General features: G+C 43.5%; 1 protein-coding gene across 1 annotated transcript in view; it reads left to right on the forward strand.

Annotated features, from left to right (window-relative positions):
• Positions 1 to 21692: 21692 nt before the first annotated feature.
• Positions 21693 to 26055, forward strand: part of LOC126416505 (CCR4-NOT transcription complex subunit 6-like) — a 140272-nt gene continuing 135909 nt past the window's right edge. The window contains exon 1 of the mRNA XM_050084246.1: positions 21693 to 21774. The gene's annotated coding sequence lies outside the window, so the exon portion shown is untranslated. The remainder of the gene's footprint in view (positions 21775 to 26055) is intronic.

Consider the following 26055-nt stretch of genomic DNA (forward strand, 5'->3'; position numbering starts at 1 on the left):
ACAAAAAGTTGGGGAGATTGCGAGGAGGTGGAATAAAATTTGAACAGCTATACTGTGTTGTCGCAGATGCTACTTGTACAACAGTCTTCATTCATCAATGGAAAATGACATGTCTTTTAAACAGAGTTGTAGGCTGTCTCATCCATCCTCAGACAGCCTATCTTCACTGCAATTTCCAGCTATCTGTGTAGCTCCTGGTAAGTTCTTGTAAATATTATCGTCAGTGCGGGGAATGAAACATAGCATTGACTGAAGTTCTTTCCTTTTTGCCGTGATAAGTGGTCTTCCTCTGAGGTACTTGAGTTCCAGGGCAATGTTGTGAAGGTCAGCGAGGCAACGTCTAGCTCACTTACAGTATACTACATCGTCGTCGTGAGCGTCCGCACTTAAAACTTTAAAACTGCTTTACAGTGGCCTTCTCTTTGCTTAACCTGATGCCTCTTATGTTCATCCGAGATGCAGTCAGTCCATAAATTTTCTTCTGATGTTCAATTTTCAGAGCTGAACAAATCGTCGCTTTTCATTTCCAACATTTAGAACTTTTATTTCCTGACTCTCCGTTTTTTGTGTTCTGGATTACGTGTAATTTTTTGGTTGCATGTCATATTGCTCTCATAGTGACTGAAATCAGTGTCATTAGACAGATAACCGTGGCCTCGGATTAAAAATTTTTGAATGATCTGTTTTGCGTGCTGAGCGGGACCCTAAATTACGAGAGTAATCCCAAAAGTAAGGTCTCCTATTTTTTTTATAAGTACAGAACTATGTTTGTATGGCAGTTGGTCACACTGTTATGAAGAGTGCTTCACCCACTGTGTGTAAGTTTGCGCCCGCCGAGCAGAGGCGCTCAGTCTCGGCTTGGCAGCCGTTGAGAATGGAGCTCCCGTTGGATGTTACCGCCAAGTGCGAATTAGCTAAATGTTCAAGCTGTAAACTGATGTAAACCATTGTAGAAATAAACAGGTCTGTGTACTTATAAAAAAAATAGGAGACCTTACTTTTGGGAATACCCTCGTATACGCTTTAGAATCGTTACAAGTTTGAAATTTCTATTTTTGGCACTACACGAATCTAACCAAAGCTCAGCAGTTTCTGTTGTAGGAATAGCAGGTAAGTGTTTCATGGTGCTTCAGGTGCATAGTTCCTTTTGACATGACATGGATATGTAAAATGAAGCAAGAAAGTTGGCGTTTGTAATACACAAAATCAGTAAGAATTTCCGGAAGTCAAACATTTCGTAGATACGAGGAAGTACTAGGCCCTCACAATTATTTATTTATTTTTCCTTAGTATTTTCGCGATGTTGCCAATCCAAGATCAACCTGTAGATGATGTCGCTCTCTTTCCAAGTTGACAACTTCCAGATCTTTCACATTTTCAGAAGTTTTGTCTAGTGCACTGAGTGGGTTTCAATTTGGCAGATACATTTATTGCTATGCCTTTTTGTAGTGATTTAAATGTAGGTTGGCCTCAATTTTGCAAACTTTTTCCTACAACAATTGTGACACAGTTTCAGACTCTTCATTTTCTGCTGTCACTTGCTCTTTGTACAGCTTGTACATCATGCTTAAACTGAGATTGCGTGTCGCGTCCCGGCACAGCCGCATTATACCAGAATGAAGTAAGTGCGAACTGCGTAGCGCAATCGGGACGTTAACGACAATGGGTTAGTTATAAATTGCTGTCAACCTTTATATCGGAGATGAGAGGGAGAGAATCTCCTTGGTTTGAAGCAAATAAGTTTCCTGAAAACAAGTTACAGAATTGCAATAGGCAGAAAAGATTGGTTAGTTTCTATCAAGTTTATTCTCACATATAGTTATGTGAGGTGTTGGACCATAAACCCCTTAGTAAGATTCAGTCTATTTATTCGGACTTGCTACTTCAAAGCTAATTGCCGGTACATATAAGAAACAAGTACAAAGCAATCACTTGTTCTTGGTTAGCACTGAAATCTCTCTAAGTAATTGGGACAAAGACTGACAGCCCCTGTTCAACACTATTCCAATGAAACTCTAAAAATCCTACATGACCTGCAGTTCCTGAGTGTCCACTAGAGTCTGTCACCGTCTTCTCATAGTTTTTATCCGCTGTATCGGCTGCTATGGGCCTACTCGGCCCCACTGGCGTCTCACTGCGGAATCTCCAAACTGCCGGCACTGGCTCTGAATCTGCATCTGAATCTCTGCTTCCAGCTATTCCGCTGCCTGGCCTTTTATTTCGTTTCTCATGTACTTGGGTGCAAACGAGTTAATTTGTTTCACACGACCCTTTCATTTCTAAGTGATCGGATTGCACAAGAATGCCTATGGTTCCACACGACACTCTCGTTTCTAATTGGTCGGCTTGCGCAAGAATGCCTTCAGTTCCACACGACACTTTCGTTTCTAGCTGCACACAACTTAATTTGGTTCCACCTGAGTCTTCTCCGCACGTGACTGACACTCTCTCCTGCTGTATTATCGCCCTGGTGTTTGCGTCTTCCATTGCGCAAGTTTGATTCGTGCTGCTTCCCTTCCTCTGGCAGGAAGTCAAACTCTTAAGTTATTTGCTCAACAAGCCACACTTGTCAGCCTCCGCCGCTTATCTTGTCCCTACATCTTGGTGGACTATTTCTTAATGTCGGCTGGCTGTTTGCCTATGGAGCCAGGACTCTTATTATGGTCACAAAAGCAAGAATAAAAATTAAAATTTTCTACAGTCACAACATGCAGGACGAATACTTCCTACCGGGACTGTCTTTCCGATAATAGTGGGTCCTGTAGCAAGGAAATGAATTAACACAATTTCTGACGTGACGAATTCTTTCTTCAGGATATTTTTTATGCAGTTCGCAATTCCTCTTTTGTCTTATAGTGCATTGAATTTATCTTTCAGAAGAGAGCTGTGAATCTCCGCATTGTTAATACAGTGTGTGTTTGGAAACATATTTTTGTAGTCCTTCACGTCACTTGATGCTGTAGGAATAAAGTTATTTCGGAAAATGTTCTTGGCGGATCTTCAGCATTTGATCTTCTATCATTCACAGAGAATGACTTTACAGACCGTCCAATCAAAGCTGTTTCTGGTTTCATGCTGTCCATCGTTGTAATACATATTAAGAAAAATTACTGTATCTCCTGCGGTGAGACTCTTTCGTGATAATCTGTGTCGACATGTGCATCAGAATTCCTTGGTCATGTTTCCCATAACTTTTCGACCTGTCGATGAGGTAAGTACATTTCCGCTGTTTTTGCGAGTCTTCCAAAAATTCTTTTTCCACTAAGCTGGATTGCTTCTCTTCAGCTTGACTTTCATGGTTCACTTGTTCTGCAAAAGATAACATTTTTTTCTTAATGTAAAGCTACAGAATACCTGTTCTCCACTTACATATTCACCAACCCAACTTAGGATGCAAAAAAAGGTAAATAAAAGTTGACAACGGATATAAGTTCCAAGCGATGATTGTTCGTGCATTTGGTATCCCAAAGTGGACCAGCTATGTTTCTGAAGTTGACAAGGTTATAGACGTTGAATGACTAACACATGGCATACATCGATCAAAAACATGTCCCCATCGATGGGCGTGAGTATCTACTACATAGTTCACAGTTTACTTTACAGATGGCATCAAGGCGCATCCTCCTCTTGCTAGGTCACTTTCTCATATAAGCACAGCCCTAAATAATTGCATGCAACTAGGGAACATTTTACGCCTTTTTGAGACACGTTCGTATGGTTTTTAAGTATAAAACGTACCTTCACTTCTTGATTGAGCTGAGAATGGCTGAGCTGAGGATGGCACATTTTCGTCCGTGGAACGCAATTGAATGTACGTCTGCACCATGGCCCGCCATCTTGTCACTGGACTTAGTTCACTTTCGAGGCAGAGATAATTGTACATCTGAGATATTCCAGAAGTGCCAACACAAAAGATGTCACTCAGTATCCCTCAAGAGTCTTGGTTTCCTTTTATTGCAAGAATATTTTTGATTTTCTACACCGTTTGCCACAGCATACTGGAAATGTTAAAATTTGTACTTGTTTCGCTCTGGCATAGGGTCCTGCACACTGTTTCTGTCAGACTCAAGTTTCAGCTCGATATATCCCCGAATACTGCAATCTGATTGCTTCCCGCCAAATTAGCGGGCAGAGCTTGAGTCTGTATAAACTATACGCCCTGCACCCCCGACCTTATCTGCTATCGTTCGCCAGTGTCTCGGGTCGTCTTCTACCTCGTGTGTATGCAACCAGTTTTTATTTGGAAAACTGAAGCGATCGGTGTCATCAAGCAGCAGCGGCAGTACCAGTGGCGGCAAACGTCCTAGGTAGTGGGAATTACCTGATAAGTTAATATTCATATCAAAAACTGCAACTTTATCTTCCATGAACAATTTCATAGTATTATTTTACCTCATAGTTTTTCGCGTGTGTATATCCGTTATTATTTTAAATATATATATATATTAGGTGATATCAGTGAGATGCACAGGTGGCTCTTCCCCAGTTCAGGCGAGGACGAAATGCCACAGTCGCTGGTGGGTGGAGGAGACGGAGAGAGAGCTTTGTCGGCGTGAGGTGGTGTTGGATGACCAGAAGGAGATGGCAAGGAGCCAGAGCGAAGTTGGTAATTTATATATACATCCTCTCATTCTACTTAGAAATGATAATAATCAGTATTCTTTCCTTCCTTGTAGTAGTAGTAGTAGTAGTAGCAGCAGCAGCAACTGGCGGGAACATTGTACTTAATTTTCGTTACTATTTCTCTCTACAGCACCACCGTCCATGGAATACGCTCTGATGCTTCGCCAGAACGGGGCCCAGTGAGGCATGCCTCGCTTGCAAGGGCGCCATTAGTCGCCATGCGGGAAGTCTCCCCCCCCCCTCCCCCAACAAAGCATCGCTCTGGCATCCATGCGGCACCCTGCCTCCATTAAGTGAGTCAGGGCTAGAGGTGGGCCAAACGGTTATTCTGGAGTAACCGTTATCACAGTTCCAGTTATTCTTTGATAACCGTTATCGTTAACCGTTATTAATAACTGCCAAGTTATTTTTCGCTAGCGAATACCGAATACTCCCTCAGTTAAATAACGACATGGTTGGAATCCATCAGTTTATTTATCAGTATAACTGCGAGTAGTGTGAAATAGCAGGAATGTCGTACGAATCGTGTCATAACCTTAGCTTATTAACTCCGGGTGCATTTTAGTTGATGTTAGAACGATTATTAGTGTTTCATATTATATGTTTGTAGGTTATCGGTCGCTATTAGAAATATTATCTTCGCAGCTGTGACAGAAAGTACGCGGAACTTCGCCAAAGCACTGTTTAAGTAAAATGTTAACAACGTGCGTTTTTAAGTATGAAGTAATATGTAAACTGAGTACTGTAGGTTAAATTCGAAGCTTAATTTCTTGTGCTGCTCACATAATAGAATAAAGTGTACAGCCTTGTAATACAACAAAAAATATACGTAATGTGACAGATTCGTTTACTCCTGTGCTGTAAAAGCTAGTCCTATTGGGGAAAGTGTGAGTACGCTAATCCAAGTTTTATGTCAGATTTGCAAACTGCTCGATTTCTCCAGCGACAGCATGTTTATAACATATGAAGACATGCAGATCGAAAAGGTTGACAGTGTTACATTTCTGGGACTACAACTCGATAATAAATTCAGTTGGGAAGGGCATACCACATTTTTTCATTCTATTATTTCATAAGGGAGCATATTCTGTGGTAACTTATCAAACGTAGCAAAAGTTTTTCGCATGTAAAAGCGTGTAATAAAAATCGTTTGTGGTATCAATTCAAGAACATCATGTAGGAACCTGTTCAAGGAACTTTGTATTCTAACCATTGCTTCCTAGTATATTTATTCCTTAATAAAATTTGTTACAAGTATTTCCAACCAATAGCTTAATATATAATATCAGTACTAGAAATGGGAACAGCAATCTACATAAAGACCTAAAATTACTTACCTTGGTCCAAAAGGGGTCCAATATTCAGGAACATGCATTTTCAATAAACTGCCAGCAAGTCAACAACCATTAAAAACTTGGTTTCAGATAAGGCACGGTTTACAGTGTGTTTGAAAGACTATTTGATACAGAAGTGTCTGATTCCACCCGTCATCAATATGCCGGAAATGGCTGTTTTAAGTGTGTCTATGACGTCACTACATACACATGGCAACAAACACGAGGATACATATAAATAATACAATAACATTTCCCACCAAAAATACAATCAAACCAATGGGACAACTGCGGGAAGTTGGGGGTTTTAGGGTGAGGACAAGCTAGTAAAAAAAACACACCATGATCCCAAAACACAAAATGAAGAACAAAAAGAAAAAAAAATACAGCATTCTGCTACACCAACAAAAATCTGCAGGAATCGGACACTTCACTTGAACAATATAGGTCAACTATAGGTGATCATACCAAAACACCAATACCCACAATTAAAAGTACGAAAATTGGAATCAGACATTTCCCTTGACCTACATAGGTCAACCTCAGATGACGATACTAAAACATCAACACACACAACTATGAAAATGGGAATCGGTCACTTCCGGTGACCTATATAGGTCCACAACAGCTACTGATGCCAAAAAACTAACACCTACAACTGCGAAAAATAAAACTACAATCCCAAAAGTCCACAAATCAATCATCCCTACATAAATTAAATCACATTCAATACTGCATAAATACACATAACATCACAGCTAGAAAAAAAAAAAAAATTAATTACCACCAGCAAATTCCGGCACTGCAACCTAGATCGACAGCCCCCCCCCCCCCCCCACACACACACACACACAAAAACCAACTCATAAACACCGTGCCGTAACGACATTCACACACCACAACACCTTTACGTCGAAGCAGACAGGTGGAATCAGACGCTTCCATTGACCCCTCCTTCTACTCTGTAGATGAATACCGTAACAGAGACTGATAGACCAGCTTAGGTAAAAATTCTGCTATATTTCAGTTTTGACAGCACTTGGTTGCAACAGTCAAGATCGGGAATTCTGTGTACGATAAATTTATTAAAAGTACGTAACTGTGTTTTATTCTGTCAGTGTACCAATTCTGTAAATATTAGCAGTTACTGTGATATATTCACATATTTTGACAATCTCCTGACAAATGATGAGGATAATAATTATTATATTCCACTGTATTATGTTATACTTTCTGACATGTTATTTGTCATTCGCGATGGCCAGCGGCTATTTCCGTAGCAGTACGAAAATATTTGTTCGCTCCAGTTACTATCCTCTCTGGAAATATCACCTGGAACTACGACCTTTAACTGGAGTCACCGAGTCAGGAACGTCTAGACACACAGTTATTCCGTTACCAGCTTCCAGGTTATCTATGGAGGTAGCCCGATAACTACCAGAGAACTAGAACTACGAGCCAATAACGATAACTGCCAGAGGAGAATACCGGTCTCTGACAGTTATTTCCATTGTCTACATCTACATCTATACTCCGCGAGCCACCTTACGGTGTGTGGCGGAGGGTACTTATTATACCACTATCTGATCCCCCCTTCCCTGTTCCATTCACGAATTGTGCGTGGAAAGAACGACTGCTTGTAAGTCTCCGTATTTGCTCGAATTCCTTAGTAACTTTCCTTGTACTACCCGTCCAAGCTAAATTAACACGTAAGGCGGTGGCTTAAGGGAACGACCGTACTTGTTAATGCCTGTACTGCAGCTCCTATCAGCCACGGCTCGGACATTAACTTTATTTAATTGTTTATGCTAAAAGTAACGAAGGCCCACGAAATAGTACACAGTTCTTATCAACAGATGGCGCGCAGTCTCACAGTTATTCCCATGGTCTATAGAACGCCTTCCAAATGCGCAGTACGATCGTCGGTCAACAGATGGCGCGAGGCACTGTTGACACTAAACAGTTATTGAAATAACTGCCAGAATCAGAGGAACGGTTATCGCAGTAACCGTTACTTCTCAGTAACCGGTTATTTCTATCAGTTACGTTATTTTTTGCCACCTCTAGTCAGGGCTGCAGCAGCCAGACTGCTTACACTGGCCAAATCACAGCGTCTCCTTCTCCTTCACATGCTCATCCCCGCCGATCTCACAAGGTATGTCTCGTACCTCTCAACACCTCACCGCGAGCAGCTTCGTCATCTAGCTGTGGTATTAGTAATACAGAAGATCCTGTGGTTAGCGGCTGTTCCGTCTCCTGGCATTTTTAGTGATGGATGTCGGGTCAGCGACACCATACCACCGAATACTCGGTGATTGCTGACGCCTTTGAGGAGCGACTCTCGTTCACAAAGACGAGAATCTGGCAGGAGGGTACAGCGGCCCTTTTGGGTTTCTAAGAGCGAGCCTTCCTGTCAGGGAAACGGAGGTCATTAAGATCGTTAATGATAGTTGATACCCTGCCATTAAATGCGCTGCAGTGCTGTGCATCTAACTGTTGCAACCCCCTCCCCCCTCCGAAGTTGCCTCTGGCGTTGAGGAGACATGTCTTCGTCACCTTTTGAGGGATAATGGCGTGATGTCACGGAGCACTTCAATCACCGAGTGCTTTTGTGAATCCAACATGAGATCTGTACTGGCCCCAGTTGGAAGTTACAGGACCAGGTAAACGACTCAGCCAAATTCTACACCTGGACATTCATACACATGCCTGTGATCCAGTAAATGGAGAGTCCAGCTATATAGAGCTAATAACAGGGCATGCATTAAATCCCAAAATGATAAGGATCGGTCTTTTTTTGCATGGTCAATACTGGATTTTCACTCACTCACCCACTCACTCACTCCGTCTTCAAGCCACAAGTGGCCCATGGGGACCACCCGACCGCCGTGTCATCCTCAGATGAGGATGCGGATAGGAGGGGCGCGTGTAGTTGGCACACCGCCCTCCCGGTCGTTATGATTGTTGTCTTTGAACGGAGCCGCTACTGTTCGGTCGAGTAGCTCCTCAGTTGGCAACATGAGGCTGAGTGCACTCCGAAAAATGGCAACAGCGCATGGCGTCTTGGATGGTCACCCATCCAAGTGCTGGCCACGCCCGACAGCGCTTAACTTCGTTGATCTGACGGGAACCGGTATATTTACTGCGCTAAGGGCGATTCCCTCCCAATACTGGCTTGCTAAAGAAATATTAAACAGAATACTAAGCGCACATCTCGATATGGTAGACACCTTGACATTCGTAAGTGTTATAACTTCGATGGTATCGAATTTCCTGCCAAGATCCAGGATATGCCTAAATTTGAGATGCGGAAAACCAAAATATCGGTTCATGTTTATGGCCTGGAGAAACATTGTCGTCGGCCCTCTCCATTTCTCAAAATTTGCCTTTGATCATTAAGATGTATGTAAACATGCTCCTGCCGCTCGGAGTGGCCGGGCCATGCCACGGATCGCGCGGCCCCTCCCGCCGGAAGTTCGAGTCTTCCCTCTGGCATGTGTGTGTGTGTGTGTGTGTGTGTGTGTGTGTGTGTGTGTGTGTGTGTGTCTGTGTGTTGTTCTTAGCGTAAGTTAGTTTAACCAGTGTATAAGTCTAGGGACCGATGACCTCAGGAGTTTGGTCCCTCAGGAATTCACACACACAAAAACATGCTCTTATTGTCCAATGAGAAAAATAAGGAGAAACGCAATCATCATTTTGTTTGGATCAAAGACATGTCTCGCCATCTCGCCTCCCAGACGAGTAAACATATTTGCATATGGTGCGTCATTACGTTTTCCTCAGCCAGGTTATTAGCGAACTATCTAGTACATTGTGCTTACAAGGGCCCGATTCGTGTTATTGTGCCTACTGAGGAAAATAAATCCATTAAGTTTAAAAATGCTCACGATTAGGAACGATGCCAATTTGTGGTGTATGCCGACTTTGAATGCCTCCTCGCTGCTTTGACCTGCTGTGTCCCTGTAGCCTCTTATAATAGCTTCACAGAAAACATATACCATATGGGGCAGCATACCAAAATGTACTGTCCTAAGATTCAAGTCTTAACCGATACACATCTTGTTCCTGGGATAATCCTGCAGTTTGGCTGCTCACTTCAATGGAAGGCTGATGAGCTTTACAGCGACAACGTTCCCACGACCAAATCGAAGGAAATTGAAGATTTGTACAAAAACGCGGTTGACTGTCGCATTTGTGGGCTGCTGTTAGACAGAAAAGTGGAAACACCTCGTCGGGATCACTGTCGTCGTACGTGGAAGTTCCGTGGCGCAGCTCACAATATGTGCAGTTTGAAGTAATGGCTACCAAGGCACATACCCTTTTTCTTCCATAATTTAAGCGGGTATGATGCTCACTTTCTTGGTGAGCATTTGGCTGATTTCGGCTGGGAGAAAAATCAGGTGACTGCTGTACCCGAGAGCATCGAGAAATGTATTTCATTCTCCAAATGCATGACGTCAAGAATTACAGTTTACTTCCTTGACTCGCTACGTTTTATGCAGGCACCGCTCCAGAAGCTCGTTGAAACCTCGGGAGGATACGCACACCACTCAAGCTGCATCTGCCGACGATGGGAAGGTTCAACTTGTGACTGGGAAGGTGGTTTTCCAATACGAGTATCTAAATAGTATTGCGAAACACAATGAAACCAAGCTACCCGACATAGCGGCAGTCTCCAGCAACATTACAGGCGACGCCATAACGGATGCAGAGTACGAGCATGCCGTGAATGTTTGGCGGGAATTCGACATCTCCACTTTAGGGGAGTATGCACGGCTTTACATGGACACAGACATGCACTTGGTTGCGGCTGTTTACGAGAAATTCCAGAGTCTATGCATGACAACGTATTCTCTGGATCTGCCTTTTGTTATACGGCACCTGGGTTGTCTTTGGATGCTACAGTCAAGAAAACAGAGTGCATCATCGAAGTATTGACCGACCTTGACATGTTTCTTTACTTTGAGCGACGGATCTGTGGGGTACTTTGCCGATGTATTGATGTGCACGCCAAGGCAGGTAACCCAGGTTCAACACATCCCTTCGTTTAACATCGTGTATTTGGATGTAAATAACGTACATGGACATGTCATGCAATAATCACTGCCACTTGGAGGGTATCGATGGGTGCCTGAAGACGAATGCAAGAGATTAGGCGGAAAAATCAAGGGGAGTATGGCGGCTGATCCTGATGTGGGATGTGTGGTGGAGGCGGAGCTCACATACACTATTAGTCTGCGTGATGTGCATGCCGATTTGCTCCTGTGTCCAGAGCAAGTAGTTTCGTGTGGAGGATCCACCCCAAAACTGATGACATGCTGGGCAGTAAGCAGAGTTATCATAATCTTCAGCAGTGTATCAGCTTGGGGATGCAACTGGCTAGAATCACCCGGACTATCTCCTTCCAGCAACCCCCTGATTGAAGGAATATATTGATTTGAATATGACTCTGAAGGCTTCTGCGACATGTGATTTTCAGATAGATTTTTAAATTAATGAATAATTCAGTTTTTGATAAAACGATGGAGAATTTGAAGGAAGGGCGTGAAATTTTGGTTAGAATCAAATGGGATGGGCGTTATGGCTCAAGAAAATGAATTGACAGACTAAATTTTAAGTTGGTCACCATATTCAATTAGAACTTCGTTGCTGTTTAATGGGGAAGACAACAGTAGAGTTTATGAAGCCTATTTATGTAGGGATGTGCATACTAGACCTATCCAAACTCCACATATACCAATTCCAGTCTGAGTTTGCGAAAACTCATTTCTCAGATTCTAAATTACTTTATATGGGTACAGATAGGTTCATTTATTGGGTGAAGAACTGCGATCCATATTAAGGAATGAGGCAGCATGGTAATGAATTCGACACGTCCTCATACACGGCTGATAATCCTTATGGTATTGTTCCACAGAACAAGAAGGTTGTCGACCTTATGAAAGACGAGGTGAATGGATAGCCGATCGTGGAGTTTGTAGGTCTGCGATCAACAGTGTATGCGTATCGCACATTGGAAGGTGCCACCCAGAGGCGAACTAAGGGTGTGGGTCATATGACATCGAGAGCCCCCTCTATCGAAGACTATTTGCGGTGTCTGTAGAGCGGTGTTCCTGGTGTTGCACCACAGCTTCCGCATATGGCACGGCAACCTAATATTTGATCGAGAGGACATGAGGTGTATACTCTGCTGCAAGTCTAAAATCGGCCTGTCGCTTCATGATGATAAAAGGCTAAGTTTTGATGATGGGATTGAAACTCTCCTACACTGACACTATTCAGTTGTAGCTAGAGTAGGGGTAGGGGAGTCTGACGGGAGGGGGGAGGAGAGGGGGGTGACGTAAATATTTATGTTTACTATGTATGTTGTATCTATATATGCACCCAATGTGTGGAAAAAATATAAACATGAAAAATATGTATATTTGTGTGTGTGTGTGTGTGTGTGTGTGTGTGTGTGTGTGTGTGTGTATGCACACCATATGTGTGAAAAAAGTTAAAAATGTAAACAAAAGCATAAACGAAAAAAAATGTGTATACTTGTTTATTCATACACAGTATGTGTGTACTCTGTAAATATCTATCTGTGCATCATGTGTGTCATTAGTTTTTAAGTTTCATCTGCCACTAGACTGACTAGTTTGAAAGTGTACACAGTCCATCAGAATTATTGTAGTTGTTCATACAGTACTACTGGAAAAAAATGTAAACATATTCTAAATCAGTGCGAATGGAAAACATTGTAAAATCATTTTCAACCAGTCTCCCTGTTGGGAGGTTCCTTTTTTTTCTTTTCTTCTTAGTTATTGGTAACAGCGTGTAAGTTAAAAATACCTCTACACTGAAATATCAAAGTCAGGTTGTACCTCAATAACTGAACTGTATCTCAAAAATCAAATTGTATCTGTGTGAATTGAATAAACGAAAAAATTGGTTACCATATGTGTTTTTTGCTGCTATGTACAGAAAAAACCTATCCCTTATTGCAGAGCGTATATAAAGGACACAAATTACATTAGTTTCTCTGAAGATGGGAGTGCTATTAAGGAGGTGAAGTTTAAGATGGAAGATAACAAAAGATATAGGAATATGTAGTGTGGTTGCATGAGATTATGCCTGTCATGCAGCACGAATTGGCTTACGAGAGCAGGAAGCACGTAACTGTGAACACTTTCAAAGACATATAGCAGACATGTCTAAAATTGTATCTCCCGTACTTGAAGAAAAGCACAGGCATGGTAACTGGGTAAAGCTGTATACTGTCAAAGGGGGAACAGGGTGAAATGAGTAACAGAAGCGCACACGTGTTGTGAGGTAAAAATTCATTTATTTCCCATCCGACTTAAAAATAATTTTGCGTTTTAATAAGCAGACACAGCAACACTATTTTCTCACATATTCTCTTTGAATCAGTGTAGAGCAGGACACCTGTAGGACTCGCAGGTCTTGACTAACACCAAACGTTAAGGTTCGACCCATCCACGGGATCTTCTCCTTCCCCTTCACGTAGATGAGGGTATCTGTGTGGTCGAATAATCAAAGGAATGTCACCATATCTTTATAGACTGTGCCAGGATCATCCCAGTGATTCCATGGTAGAAATGTGTCAACTGGTTTGCACTCTTTCGTGTTCTAGCACACTTCACACCCTTGAAATATGTCGATGTTTACTGAGAATGTCTCTGTTATACTCGCATCTTCTGTCTATGCTATGAATGCAACATCTTTAAGTATTAACTTTCTACAATCATCATCGTAGAAACCCGTGTGTCTGCAATGATGTTCACATCTTGAGACACCGTTGTGGAATGCTCTGGCTATGGCGCAGCAGCTGCTCGTTTGTACAGCTCGTTGCACAACGTCGGTGAGGGGGCAGTAGTTAATCACACGGTCATGTAGAACTAGCGTATATGCTGCAGCGCGTTCTGGGAAATTTGTCGGAGATTCAAATCCAATTTGTACATCTATAGGTCCAGATTTAATTATCTCGTTCTGTTTTGAGCACGCTGCTACGATGATTGGCGCCAGATCCTTGAATTTTCCTGGATTGAGTAGACATCCATCCTCTTTATAGTATGAAACACGGAACCTCGCGTACATGCCATCTGCTAGACTATGCACATTTTCATCCCACTGCAGGTGTAAATTATCATACGGGTAGAATTTGGAGATCACGTACTCTCTGGCATTAGTTAACCTGCAGTTATGAAATTTGGTGAAATCATTTGCTATATTCCGCCTCCTGTTGGACTGAAACGCAAGTATGATGAACCCTGGCTGAGCAGAGGTTTTAATAAACCGTGTTTGTGTGCTTGCAGTCAGTTGTACTGGGTGATCGAGGACCTCCCATGAATGGAAAGATAATGCAAGAAATACGCCAACATTCAAAACTTTTAAAAGCTTCAAACGCTGCTCATTCGATACTGTGATGTGTGTCATTTTCCATATTATTTTATTGATGGTGATCTCATTCTCCCCTTGAACTCCTTGAATGTATGAGTTGGCATCGGTTGCACTCCGTACAAGAATAGGTTCAGTTTAGCATTCGCCTTATGTCCTCAAAGTATCCCATAAGCAGTTTTAATGGTATACATGCAGTAAATCTCTTGTACTTTTCCACTGTTCTTTCCACTGGGTCGTCAGTGAACCATCCAGCATTTTCCAAATCGTTCAAATCTGAGGTAGAAGCAGAGACATACGTAAGAGTTGGTGTTATACCTACATTGCGTGTATGGTCGGTCTCGACTGCGTTAAATTTATATTATGTCACGAAACAGGAACGTTAAAGCATTACGTGTATGGTTTGATGCCAGTGTAGCAGTACTGTCCCTTTTCGTAAATGTTCAATTTAATTTAATTAGCGTATGGCATCTACAGAGTAATTATGTTCAATCAATATGTATGAAACTCTGGGCAAGGGTTAAAGCGTCTTGGTGTCGGATGACAATCAAATTCTTGTTAAATGTGGTTGGTTCGTAAGGTTTATGCGAGAATTATTCCTGGCATACACTTGTCAACCTCCACTAGGCTAGTTATATCGAACGACATCACTGTGCGCTTCAGACTCCCTGATTTAAGGGACTCGCAGTAGTTCGCACATGTTGCTGTTCTGTTGTGCACTTCGGCCTTACACCTCACTTCCACAATTTCTTCGTTGACAATGTGGGGCTGCTGCGATCCCTGACTGGTCGAACCTCGCTACCGACGCTTCCAACCCGGCAAGTCAAGGGTTGTCGGTTTTTCCTCCAACAGGTCTCGGCTGGCTGAAGGTCGCCACCGCATCTGGGTCCGTGTACGTTCAAGGTCACTGCCGGTTTCGTTTTAGGTGTAGTCGTACGACGACTTCCTTGCAGCTCCAGGTAGTTGAAAGCGGGAACTGTTACTGGGAGGTAAATAGCGTTGGTAGGGGTCTCAACAGTCTTACACACTTTTCCCACTGGTGGGAAGACTCTATAAACTGTATGAATCAATCTGTTGTTGAGTTAAGAGTTTTGTTGCAATACTACACTCGACACGGATTGTACTGAGAGGGAGTGTATCCACTGACTGGTCGGATCTGTAGAATTATTAAGATCGTTCTTCAAAACCCGTCCTGTTGTGAAACCCAATAGCCGTCCTATTGATTCTTTCTGGTTAACGGGCGCTGATGACCGCGCGGTTGAGCGCCCCACAAACCAAACATCATCATCATCATCATCATCATCATCATCTTTCTGGTTAAGGTCAGTCGTTGCACTCATTGCCTTTATTTCAGATTTAAGTGTATTGATGTGTGCAAATAGTGCAATCACTTTTTCAGACCGTTTTAAAACTTCGTTTAAGCCGTCAATATCGTATGCACCAGGTTCTATTTCCACAATTTCTTTTCCACAATTAATTTCCAGATGAAGTTTACTGCTAACCTCTGTGATATTCGGAATGCTCCTATGTCTCCGCCCAATCAGCACAACACTCCACTCCCTGTTGCTTAAATCAGTTGGTGGGAAGTAATTCGGGCGTAATACTGACGATCGTTCTTTTAGAGAGTATCCGACACTGCATCTGAACATCGACTGACGGCTGGATGCTTAATGTATCTCCTTATGTATGCTTCTTCGTAAACGTTAGGAGAAAACGTGATGCACAGATGTCGACATAAGTATGTACATCTACTTCCTTACTCCGCAAGCCACCTGACGGTTTGTGGCGGAGGGTACTTTGAGTACCTCTATCGGTTCTCCCTTCTATTCCATTCTCGTATTGTTCGTGGAAAGAAAGATTGTCGATATGCCTCTGTCTGGGCTCTAATCTCTGATTTTATCCTCATGGTCTCCTCGCGAGATATGCGTAGGAGGGAGCAATATACTGCTTCACTCCTCGATGAAGGTATGTTCTCGAAACTTCAACGAAAGCCCGTACCGAGCTCTTGCAGAGTCTTCCACTGGGGTTTATCTATCATTTCCGTAACGCTTTCGCAAATACCATATGATCCTGTAACGAAGCGCGCTGCTCTCTGTTGGATCTTCTTTATCTCTTCTATCAACCCTATCTGGTACGGATCCCACACTGCTGAGCAGTATTCAAGCATTGGGCGAACAAGCGTACTGTAAGCTACTTCCTTTGTTTTCGTATTGCATTTCCTTAGGATTCTTCCAGTGAATCTCAGTCTGGCACCTGCTTTACCGACGATCAACTTGATATGATCATTCCGTTTTAAATCACTCCTAATGCGTACTCCCAGATAATTTATGGAATTAACTGCTTCCAGTTGCTGACATGCTATATTGTAGCTAAATGATAAGGGATCTTTCTTTCTATGTATTCGCAGCACATTACACTTGTCTACATTGAGATTCAGTTGCCATTCCCTGCACCATGCGTCAATTCGCTGCAGATCCTCCTGCATTTCAGTACAATTTTCCATTGTTACAACCTTTCAATGTACTACAGCATCATCCGCAAAAAGCCTCAGTGAACTTCAATGTTATCCACAAGGTCAAATGGTTCAAATGGCTCTGAGCACTATGCGACTTAACTTCTGAGGTCATCAGTCCCCTAGAACGTAGAACTACTTAAACCTAACTAACCTAAGGACATCACACACGTCCATGCCCGAGGCGGGATTCGAACCTGCGACCGTAGCGGTCGCTCGGCTCCAGACTGTAGCGCCTAGAACCGCTCGGCCACTCCGGCCGGCTCACAAGGTCAAGGTATTAAAATCTTGATAGCGATGAAAATTATAGAACACACGTCTTCTGTCGGTCAAGTATCTTAGTAACTGTTCAGTAGTAATAGTTCAGAGCAGCTGGAGGGAAGATGGCGAGAGCGGCAGCAGTAGTAGTCTAAAAGCAGTGCGTGTAGTTACCATTGTGAGCGTGTCACCACTAACCGAAGTTTACTGTCACTGTGCTCTGCAGAAGTTGCTCCCAGGGCTTGCTTCTGCCAGTTAATGTTTAATTTCATTCGGTCCACGCTTGTGAAGGTTTTTCTTCATGCCGTGACGTACAAAGCTGAATGTGCAAGTAGATCGATATGGAAGGAGAACACTATTTTAGGTTGGACTACAGAAGTATGATTCTCTCTCTCTCTCTCTCTCTCTCTCTCTCTCTCTCTCTCTCTCTCACACACACACACACACACACACACACGATATTGTGACTTTTTCTTCTTTGTCTCATTGGTTAATTCACCTCTGTAAGAAACGAATACTGATGAACAATAATTAAGAATCGGAGAGAAGAGTATGTGGTAGAAGATTTAACTCATGGATGAATTTCATTTCTTCTGTAGTCGCGCAGTGAATCTCAGTATGACGTATGCCTTTCCCACAGCGAGACCCGCGTGAAGGAATATTTTCCATTACTGGTAGTGAAGACAGTAGAAGGGATACGTCCGACGCGTCTACTAGACGAGCTCCTGTCTTCGTACAAACTAGGAATCGGCTTACACAGCGAGTTGCAGTGTAACGGTCGAACCCTAACACTGAAGGGGGCGAAATACTTGCAGTAAGTGCCCCACTGGGAATTTTTGCAGGTGGGAATGTACTGTGGGAGGAGGTAGTCTGCTGTGAAACAGCAGGGTGGTGAGCTGCCGAGCTTTGAGGTGCAGGTTGGCAGGTGAGCGCAGCGCACGCTGGGGCGGTCCGAACGGGACTGGACTGGACTGCTGGCCGGCCACGTCTTCGTTGCTCTCTCTGCTCGTGACTCGTTTGTGCAGAGAACAGCGCAGCGGAATATTTTATCCGACAGGATGCTATCCTTTAACGATATGGTAGAAGTGCTTGTCTTGTCAAAAAAATGACAGCTGTTTCTTTCCCCAGCAAGGGCACATCGGTTAACGTTATGAGTCAAGATTAGAGTGTCGCCGCAGCAGATACTGAAGAGACTACTTCCTCTCTTCAGGAAATGCAGATTTGTATCTCCTCTTCTCAGAGACCACTCCGCTGTGGTTGCTCCTACGGTGCGGCTATCTGTATAGTTGAAACACGGAAGCCGTCACACCTCGGCAAGGTCCGTGGTTCACGCAGCAACGTGCACACTTCTGATCGTAATGAAATACCTGTCTGGAAACTGTATGAAGCTGGAGGTAAAGAAAAGATATAAACTGGCGCCGTAGTAGGCATCACTCTTTGTAGTCCCTGGTAGCCAGCCCGTGTTTATTCGCTCGAAGAAAGGGAAATAAAATACTGGGCCATGCAGAGCGTGGCGCAGCAAGCCACGGGCCAGTATGGCTGGACTGGGTATTTACAGTCGTTTCAAGCGCTCTGTGTCGAAATACAAGGTGTACATAAAGCCCGGGAACACTTTCAATTATTTATTGCACAACAACTAAACATTGTACAGATGTCATACATATTGCATTTTGGAGAGAAACTCTGAAAGTTGTTTTTGCAAACATTCACTATGCGAACAATGAGTGATCCGGCAGACGTCAATACGGTAATCGAATTGTTGCCATACCCGTCCCAGAATGGCATCGTCAACTGTGGCAGTCGCTTCCCGTATTTTCTCCCAGAGCTTTGCTACGTCACGTGTTAGAGGCGGTACATACACCAGACCTTTTAATGTGTCCCTCAGAACAAAGTCACACAGGGTGAGATCTGGTGATCAGGGAGGCCATTTCATGAAACAGCTGTCCCCTTCTGTAGCACGGCCGATCCATCGATGCAGCAGCTTGCAGCTCCGTGTTCCGGTACCTACGAACTTCGTGATGAAAATGGGGTGGAGCTCCATCCTATTGAAAGATGAACGGAGAGTCCGATGCATCTGAGCCATCAGCCATTGCTGCAGCACTTGTTTTTGTCGAATTCCAACACACAGAAAGCTCGCTCCGCTCCTGAACTCGCCATGTTTGCGACTAGCGCCGACTATCGGCAAATTACCAAATTACGCTGTGGCGGTATACATGGAAAAAAAGACTTTCGGGGTTTCTCTTCAAAATGATATATGTATGATACCTGTACAATGTTCGGTTCTTGTGCAATAAATAATTGAAAGTGTTGCCGGACTTAATTATTGATGATTTCTTTCCAAACGCGGGAACTGCGCTGTTGTGACTGACGGACCTGTAGTATATCCAGATGTCTAGTTTATGTAGATAGGTAGCAATTTGATGGTGATTTGGTGAAGCCAACGAATGTGGATGTGAAGTTTAGGTTGTGCTCGCAGACTAGTCTGTCCGTCTTAGTTTGGAAGGTGATGGTTCGTTTTCCATTACATTCAATTTACTTGCAGTTAACTTAAACGCTGCGTTGAGCAAAGGTAGACAATGAAAACTGATTGTTATATTGTGTGTTACATGTCTGTATTTTCCTCTGGATAAAGTGATTTTTTCCTTCAAAGTTTCAGTTTGATGGGATTCTAGCACCTGGTATATTCAGACTGTTGTTACGTTAAATAAAGTACCTAACATTTGTCCCGCGACCGAACAGAAAACATCACTGGGTATAGAAATGAGCTGTTCCTCCATATTGCTTTGCCATGACTGCTGCAACAGGTGCTACCAACACACACATCGAGCAACTTTCACCCTTCTTCTTGCGCAGTAATCTCTCGATACTCCTAGTTAGCAATGACAACTCAAAAACAGAGATACCGCTCCGGAAAGTAATTTCAGCCCCAACTTCAGGAGTGAACATCATAAAAGGTGTTAAATTGCAGAGATATTATAATAGTTTGACTAATACACAGCGATCCTTTATCTACTGGGTCGTTACGACACTATGACAGGGCGGTCTACAAAAATGATGATCATCTGTACTCTTAAATGATGAGAAAGATATATTCAATTGGCGTCGTTATCAGACGGATTATTCACGACTTTCAAAAACTGTGTAATACCACCAGATCAAATTTTCCTCTCGTGTTCATGAAACTATACTTCTCTGTCGAATTGTATAGATTATGTGCAGTAACCAAAACTCAAAATTGTATTAAAGAGTCACAGTTCTCAGTTTATTTATTAATCAGTAACATCGACGACAGCATCAGCGCTAATAATTACCTGGAGAAACCGAATACCTGTCTCAGTTGCTTAAGCGTCGTTTGCTTTGTAGACGATTCACTAACGCATTGTTAATGAGATACAAAGCAGTTGTGAATTCTAGGCCTTATACATCAAAATCACAGATTGTGATTAATTTACGACGATAACATAGTTTTTCAGGTAGGAAACACATGTTAGCATCCATATGGAAGCTACACGAGCACATCTGATGGTGGCGTTCGCTCTCGCGTCCCCTGTCTGCCTCTCAGTCAGCGCTGCAAACCAGAATGTCCGAAGTTCATTTAACTCGGACGACATTGGTACTGCGTCTCAGACATTTCAATGAAAGCAATATAATGGGCGGGTATCGAATCTCCGCCCTCGATTCAGCCATTACTCGTGGGTGGCAAATACAGGGTGGAGAAAAATTGTGTCATCAAATTTTAACCGTGGATACCTGATGCCAGCAGCAACCAAAATTACAAATGTTTTGTAAGTCGACAACGCACAATTTTTAAACTACGGAAACACGGCACCACGCGCTCCGATTGGCCGTGGGATTGCCCTGTTGCCTTTCGTAGGTTGAAGGGCGGCGCTCTGGTTTTCGGTTGACACATACAAACGCCCCTCGCCCCGTCACTGCCCCAGCGTGATACGCACACGTGTCCAGCAGGTCTTGCCGTTTGTCTCCACCTCACGTCACAGGCATTCAAACGTAAGAGGACAATCGGAGCGCGTGGCGCCAAGTTTCCCTAGTTTAAAAATTGTGCGCTGTCGACATACACGACATTAGTAATTTTGGTTCATACTGGCATCAGCTATCAAGGGTTAAAGTTTTGTGACAGAATTTTTCTCCACCCTGTATAGCTGCGTAGAAGATTGTAGAAACGCACACAGTAGGCACCAAATATAGAGGATGGTCGGCAACAACTCAGAGCATGGAGAAAAGGAAACGGTAACTCACTTTACGTGCCGCGCTTAAGGAATGCCTTTCTTTTTCGCGTAGTGTTGGCTGCAGTTGGTTCTGAAAGGATCCGTGTCGTATTTACTCGCAGTATTCGTTCTTAATACGTAGTGGGGGCTGCACGACCACAGTGCGGCTCGCGAGGGTCTAGAGTGGCGGCCCAGCGGGCTGCTCTGCTGGCGACGAGTTGTCCAGACAAGTCACGGCTGAGGGGGTGGGTGCGAGTGTGCAGTGTGAAGGCAGCGCGCGTGTGTGTGTGTGCGCGCGCGCGCGTGTGCCCGCGCTTTCTGACGCGTTCCGTTCTGCTTTGTTCTGTTGCAGTGACAGCGACGCAGCCACCGCAGAGGCCGTGGATCCCGCTTACGAGGCCAAACCGCAACAGGCCGACATGTAAGTACACACACACCTCTCTCTGCTAGTCAACGCAGTCGGGCTGCTTGATAACTACCACAGCTCGTATCTCTTGGTCGTATTAATTTATTAATAATCCTCACCGTATGTCATCATTAGTATTTGCTGCCACTGACTGACATATTACTAAATAATAACAGCGCAAGTTGTTTTTACCAGCGTTACCTTTCATACAGGTTAAATACCTTCAAGTTAGTGAAATATTCAACGTAAGCTAACATTCTCCTTAAGTCGCACGTGATACCATTTCGTCTGTCACCTCGTAATTAACTGTCACGCCGACTACCAACTGCCCCCCCCCCCCCCGCCCCCCTTCCACAGCGCCCACCGGCCCTGCGCCATCTCGAGCAGAACCGACGGCCGAAGAAGGGCCGCATCGCCCCTGGTGTACTTTCAGATTTGCCAGCTTAATATCGCTCTAGCTCCCTGCGTATGTGTGTTTTTCACTCCAAACACTTCCGTATCTGCGTCCCATGTGTCGTAGTTCTAGGTGCGCTCCGCATCCATAACCTCATCCTGTCGGAGAGAAAAGGAGGAGTATTCCACTTCAGAACAACACCGATTTGTGTGTTCTCGGCTCACGGAAGGCGTATTGTGTGAATGGTGCTTCCACCTTCATTCGCTTGTTCCCGTTGCAACGTCACTGCCTGTATTCAATGAGTGACACGCTGCCTGATAGTACTGACCGAGGGTTTGTATCTTCAAAGTGGACTGGCTGAACGGCTGTAAGCAGTCGCGTTGCCTTGGCGGTGAGAAAGCCAAACGGCGGTAGTTGGGTTCAGGCTCACTGCGGAAATCGGCAAGTCTTGGTGCCATCGCTAGCGGGACATACTTCACTGAAGACTAAAAACATAAATGCATCACATATTCCTGTGTGAAAATGTACGGCTAAAAATGTTTTACCTGCTGTAACCGTTACCTTATATCCTCGAAGGTTAGCTTGTATATAATGTTCATTAATTGGTCAGATAGCTTGTAATCTGCAAAATAATTCTTTGAAGGAACTACTAGGCGAGTTCAGAAAATTATTTTTTCTTAAACCGTGATGTCGTAGAAAGCAGGGACGAGTAGATATAAAACGTCTTTACATCTGTTGTTTCACTGTAGAGTTTTCTTAAAACATTTATATTCAATCCTGAAACGGAATTTCAGTATTCGATACCGAGAACACTTTAGAAATAGCGGCAGTAAACCGCCAACTTTCTTCCACTACATGAAAACAGTACGACATACGGCAAACGACATATAACAGCCTGTTGACGTCCTAGACATTGCACAAGGAGGACAGCTAATGAGTAATCTTGAAGAAATGGGCATATATTCACACACACAAAACTACCCTCAAGAAATTCTAAATCGACAGATCGATTTGAAACATTAACATTACAAAACGACTCCCTGGTGGGTACATGTGTGAGTACCTATAATGAACTTCAGTCTCTCGGTATTTTCAAGACAGACCACACCTTCAGTGACAGTACGGTAAAAATTATGCGCAACGGATTTTAAACGCAAATGAAAAGAAATGTAGGCCTCTCGAGAAACTGAAGATGACAAATTGTATTTTTATTCCAAGGTGACGCCTATTACTTCCCACATACTTAACTGAAACTAATAAAGGTAATCAAGTGATCTAGTTTACTAGAAAACAGGATGGAACTCAATATCACGACAGGTTTATTTCTAAAAGACGTGAATTAAACACAGGTCAACATAAGATATCGATTTTATTCTTCCTGATGTTAATTAAAGTCAAATGTTGTGGTATACAGTCGACAAAATTGAACAAAGGGTGGTGACTTGACTCTAATTCTGACTTTAAAAAATTGATAACGCGGTCCGACTGGGATTAATACAAATGGCAGTGACTGTTAACTGTATCCTGAGAGAAACTACCACGACGTGCTTAAGCTGGACAGCGACCGTTGCTGCTGTGAGTGCGCCGTGAAGTAAGAAGATGCCGCTCCGAAGATTCCCAGCAAGCTGCGGTGCCCAGTGGGACGTCTCCCCTTCTCGTTCCGATCCACCTGTGCGCCCCGCGCCCAGTCTACGACTCCGAAACCGTGTGTTTTCTCCAATACTGAATCAACTACTCCACTCCACACTTCAAGATCCTGTCTCGTAGTTGCCAAAAGGTCCGCGTGAGGCTTGCGCCAAAAAGCTAAAACAACCAACTGAAAGCTAGCAGACCACTCATGTGTCATGTACCGTATAGCCCAATCAACGCACGGTTATTTTATTCGCACGGTAAACACTGCGGCTCGTTTTACTATGTGATCTCAAGGAGGGAAAAAAATAGCTTCACGTCTCTCCAGCTTTCTGCAGTCGCCCCATTTTACCCATCCTGGAAAAATGTTTTCACTGGCCTAGCTGGTACTGATCTTACAAGCCTCAAAGAAAGTAACGTGAGGACCCCTGTAGAAACGGCAGATTTAACTTTGCCTCGGCCGGGAGTAATTGTCACTCACTTCACGTCCGTCACAGCTTGGTGAAAGCAGTCGTAAAAAGTTTTTTTGTCTGTGACCTCGGGGACAATACAGTGTCGTCCCGCTCCGGGCCCTCCGCTTCCCACGGCCAGCGACCCCCTCTGGCTTGGGCCGAGTTCAGCGTCACGAGCACTGCCAGCCCTCCCACTGACCACTCACCACACAGCCTGTGATTGTCCGTTCCATTGAAAAAGTGAAGGTGAAGAAATTACCTGCTGTCTTTTCACAACACACAGAGAATTCTAATGAAATTATCATTCTAAAAAAGATTTGTGTAATCAATCAAAATCTACAAATATCGTATTATCACAAAATTAAAAGTAACCACTGGAAAGCATGCCTTTAAGTAAACAACGTTGGGAAATTGTTACAAACCCTGCGCACCACAGCATTATATGGCGTAACCAATTTTATAAAAAGCAATAGGATTAAATTACAGCCGGCCGCGGTGGCCGTGCGGTTCTAGGCGCTCCAGTCCGGAGCCGCGCTGCTGCTACGGTCGCAGGTTCGAATCCTGCCTCGGGCATGGGTGTGTGTGATGTCCTTAGGTTAGTTAGGTTTAAGTAGTTCTAAGTTCTAGGGGACTGATGACCACAGGAGTTGAGTCCCATAGTGCTCAGAGCCATTTGAACCATTTTTGATTAAATTACATAATTATGATCGCAGAACCACATAAACACGAATCATACCAGAAATAAATGGTGTTCAGAAATTCCTGTTACGAACTTCTAGGACTTACATAGAGGGGAGTGAGTACATAATACTTTGAATAGGAACCCATGTGTGGAAACCTACCGTTTCTGTGCTGCAGCTGTTTGTAAACATGTTTCCTATGTAGGTATTCAACAGGGTAGTCACGGTGGGGGGATTACATTAGATGGGCTGATGTCATTTGACGCCTGCGCTACCTCTGTGATTTCAGTCACGTGTCTGTGAGTGTTAGAGTACACGTTTGCAGAAGACCGGTCTCGACAATGTCCGGCTCCATCGCATACATTTTTCACCACAGTTACGCAACGGCTTTGACGAAGGGTACCTCACTATCAGCAGTCATGACTTGGAAGTGGCTGTGTTGCCTCATGTTGAAGAGAACACGTCAACGAGTATACGAGCAATTTCTTTGGCTGTTAATGAGTGGAAGCGATGTACTGGATCACGCCTAATCAGTTACTTGTAAAAGCAGTCACCTTACCAAAATGTTTTCGAATGGTTGTAGAATGGAAACGCTACGTTTCTGGAAATGGGTTCCAATTCAAAATATTGTCTACTCACTCCTCTCTACAAGTCCTAATAGTTTACAATGGGAATTTCCGTACACCCTATATAATATAGCTGATGAGATTACCAAAGAAGGAAACTGCCTGTAACCAAGTGACGTCGCTGACTCAGCCATCAACATAGCTGTACGAAACTGCATTGTGAAATAAACTTTAATAATTCCACAGTTACATAAATAACTATTCAAACATAATTTAACGTCTACTATAGCTCCAATGAGGAAACCTATAAAATGGTGTGAAAGCTTCTGGGACGTCAATGTCATACGGATATCAAGACCATCTTATGTACGTAGCAAGCCATAATTCTATAATAGGCTAAATTATATACGTAAAAAGTTTGAAATATTATACCAGACTGTGCACTTTAAACAGATAACTTGAAGATAGCAATTACGCTGAAATAGGCCTCCAGTGACAAACAATATAAACAAACATAGTAGCGTCTTTGGTCCCACAGCATACTGTAATAATATCCTTATATGACATGATATGAA

This window comes from Schistocerca serialis, chromosome 8 (assembly GCF_023864345.2).
Source record: "Schistocerca serialis cubense isolate TAMUIC-IGC-003099 chromosome 8, iqSchSeri2.2, whole genome shotgun sequence".
Lineage (NCBI taxonomy): Eukaryota > Metazoa > Arthropoda > Insecta > Orthoptera > Acrididae > Schistocerca > Schistocerca serialis.